The sequence below is a fragment of the Acipenser ruthenus genome, chromosome 12, assembly GCF_902713425.1.
Source record: "Acipenser ruthenus chromosome 12, fAciRut3.2 maternal haplotype, whole genome shotgun sequence".
NCBI classification, from domain to species: domain Eukaryota; kingdom Metazoa; phylum Chordata; class Actinopteri; order Acipenseriformes; family Acipenseridae; genus Acipenser; species Acipenser ruthenus.
Window position 1 is genome coordinate 23098467 of NC_081200.1, and position 3806 is coordinate 23102272.

Consider the following 3806-nt stretch of genomic DNA (forward strand, 5'->3'; position numbering starts at 1 on the left):
TCTGCAAGTTAAATCAGTACTAAAACGATCCAGCACAGCCACCTCGCTTCAACCTGCTGCTTACTTTTTTGCAGTTGGAATTTTAGACCCGAATAGCCCCGTTTTCTTTGTTTTGACTCGGTACTAATAAAATAAATTATTGGATGGGACAAATAACATGACAAAGAATGTGCTGCATACATTGCCTTTATTAAAGTATGCCAGATGCCCTTGTGTAACCGAGTTTTGGGGCTGTTTCTAATCGATTTCCACATCTGTGTAACTTGGCAAAGCTTTGCCTTACACTTCCAACCAATTCAGTGGATGCAAAACGTGCAGTCTCAATGTATGGGCAAGTCAGCTGCAGGGGGATGCTGCATGCTTGCCTTTATAAAGAAATGACAGCACTTTTTTAGTAAGGAAGCAAGTACCACTATTTTTAGGCTTTATAGTGTTGTGAAATACTGGCTACTTAGGTTTATTTAATGTTTAAACAGGTCCGCGAAATCCTAATTTTATTCCGCAACATACTCGTGAAAAATACATAAATTGACCTCGATTTAAGTAGACCCCTAGTTATGAATAATAATATAATGCACGTCATACTGGATGTTCCAGTCAATACACACACGGCTGTACAGCGAGCTTACCAATTTGTTTTTCAACAGTAATTAAGACCCAGATAGCCAGCGGCATCGGGCCAGACTTGGCATTTCATCGGCGCTGTCGGCTCTTCATCGGTGTTGGCGATCTGTAATCGGGCCAGCACTGGGTCATTGTCGGTACAGTGTAATCAGCACACATACGCAGCACTATGTATAACTACCTTTAGAATGTGTGTAGTAAAAGTTATCGCAATAAAAACACAAAAAAAAACCACAATAAAAAAGCTGTTTTGTTTCACTTACGTCTCACACAGAATACAATAAAGGAACAGCAAAAACAACATTCAGCTTTGCTGAATCAAATACTAACCCACCTATTTACAAAGGGCAGGACTGCACCAGAACTGCCAGAAGACATTTTGCTCCCCCTAGGTGATATCTCCTCCATGCTGGAGTTGGAGGAGAAACTGAGGAGTCAAACCGATATGAAGAAGAGCTTGGTAATTTTAACCATAAAGAAATATATACACATTTCCGCCCTTTTTAATTATGATAGATAATGTTGTTTCTGTGCCTCTCAATTATAATGAAAGTATACTCCAAACCAGTGATCTTCACTCCTGGTTTTGAGAGCTGCAGGGTTTTCATTTCAACCGAGCTGCTCTTAATAGCTTAACTTAATCAGTCATTGCGGTCTTGAAGTTGCCTCTAAAACCTGCAGGGCAGTGGCTCTCCAGGACCAGGAGTGACGATCACTGCACCAAAGGTTCTCATAATCTGCCATATGGATTTCTTAAAAAACTACTACTGTTGATATCAAATCTGCGATAATTAACTATTATGGTTCTCTCTTGTCACACCTAATTTTATAGATTTCTTATCTTGGGATGATTGGGGGAACAAATGTGAAGGCAACTGTCTGGAGATTGCTCAGCAAGACCATCAACAACACCCTGGCTCAACAAATGAACTGGACTGGTGTAAATGGAGAGAAAGATTTTAATAACCTAACATTAAATGATGTTGTTTTTGGTAAGTGTGTTTAATTTTTTTAGTAAGGTAACAAGAGCTCCCATGATAATGCATTCAGTCTTACAGAGCTACAGGTATAAACAAAAATAATTAAGTAGACACTTTTTTTGAATCCAGTTAGAAATCAATTTTAAAAGCAGTCATTGCCAAATCTCAAGAAGGTGACTCTGTTACTCTGTGAACTTTCTCTCCAGTACTGGCAAGGACATTTTTCTTTCAAAGCTAAATACTTTGTCAGTTTCCCATTTTGAATTGTTATTTTTATGTGGCATCAACAAGAGTTTCCCTTATTAAATGTTATTAAATACTGTACAACAGACTATTGAGAAAATACTGTGATTAACAGTTGATATCCTCTGTTGTTTAATACTTTTATAAGAACGTAATTGTAGCTTTGAAAGTAGCAAGCAAGTAGCTTTAACTGTAGTTAAATATTTTCCATCTTAGCAAGTCATTATTGGGGGAAGTAACTATTTACTTTTTCAAATTAGCTTCCCCAACACTGCCCTGAGGTGAATTTTTTACTTTATATAATTTTTATTTTTTATTTATTCTATTTTTTGCATTACCATACGTGCTGTTAGGAGGAACAGCCTGACGTCCAAAGTAACGGATGAGGAAATTGAGGCGATCGTAAAAAGATGGTTCCAGCTAGCCGGAGACAGAGCAGGAGGACGGAGAGCAAGAGAAAATAAAAAAACCAGAAGGCCCGATCCCGAAGTGGACTGGTCGATGGATTTTGGGCCGTTGTCAGTGAATTAAAAAATAAAATAAAAAATAAATTACGGCTTTAGTAGTCGTCAACGAGATGTGCACGAAATACACGTCAGTCATATACATCCCCCCACTTGAAGAGATCCCGCAAACCCCTAACGCCACCCCCCCTCCCCCTGTCAATGAGTATGTGTGGGCTGGCGTCCATGATAAATGCCAGGGCTAAATTTTGTTCCAAGTCCGTCATTGCTAACAGCCCACTGTAAATAACCCCCTTTTTCTATTATTTGAAACGGAATCGGGCCGAGCCTGGCTGCCGGGATCGTGCCAGAATCACAGCCGTAATTGGCCCAGTTCTGGTTGACAGAACCGGGCCTAACCTGGCTGCCGGGTCCGGTCCGGCTCCCTCGGACCGATAAAGGGCCGTAATACAGTTTGACATCAGACCGATTCCGGCAGCCGGCATCGCGCCAGAATCACAGCCGTAGTCGGGCCAGTACTGGGCCAGAATATGTGTGCTATCTGGGAAGACCCTGAGGCTCAGGGTTTTTGATCGTGCTGAAAGTCAGTAAAATACAAACTTGTTTTCTGATATTAACAGGGTTGCCTTTTACTGTATTTGTACGTGTTGTGTGTGTTTTTTTTTTGTATTCATACAAGCTTGTGTTCCGATATTTACAGGGCTGTCTTTAGTGGATTTTACTGTTTTTTATTATTATTATAATTACCCACTGACACAACCTTTAATGCTGGAATGTTGTAATTTACTTATGTCATTTCTATAAGGCTGTGTGCAGGCAGCTTTTTCATGATTGCATCTGAAGTATTTCAAGATGTTAGTAATGTAGCGATCCTGGTTCCCGCAGGCAGGTGCATCTCACAGGGAGAGGCAATCCACACACAGGCGGAGGGCGGGCGCGAACCCAGGACCTCTCGCACTAAAGCATAGCGCTGATACCGCTGTACAAAAGAACCGGCTCCCTTGCAAGGAGCGTATATTGGGCTTATGTCTTTGTGTGTGATTACGTCACCTACCAGCCCTACTGCTGCCTTCCCCCATGCACGCTACACTCTCCCCTGCCAGCCTCAAGTCCGCCCCGGATTGCTAACCAGGCTACAGTCCGACGAGTGCGTACCGAGGTACCTCTGTCCACTTCTGACACCAATGTAGCGATCCTGGTTCCTGCAGGCAGGCGCATCACACAGGGCAAGGCAATCTACACACAGGCGGAGGGCGGGCGTGAACCCAGGACATCTCACACTAAAGCATAGCGCCAATACCGCTGTACAAAAGAGCCGGCTCACTTGCAAGGAGCGTATATATGGGGTTTATGTCTTTGTGTGTGATTACGTCACCTACCAGCCCTACTGCTGCCTTCCCCTATGCACGCTACAGTAATCTAACATAATAAAAGCTGAGTCTCATATAGTTGCTGATCTCCAGTAGGCGCCAGGGCTACTGGCAAATATTGTAAA

The 3806-nt window shown here is 42.4% G+C and overlaps 1 long non-coding RNA gene across 1 annotated transcript; it reads left to right on the forward strand.

The window, feature by feature from the left end:
• Positions 1-983: 983 nt before the first annotated feature.
• Positions 984-2592, forward strand: LOC131740000 (uncharacterized). The gene is made up of 3 exons (XR_009330632.1): positions 984-1084; positions 1457-1616; positions 2201-2592. It is a non-coding gene; the product is annotated as an uncharacterized LOC131740000 (long non-coding RNA).
• The last annotated feature ends 1214 nt before the right edge of the window (positions 2593-3806 follow it).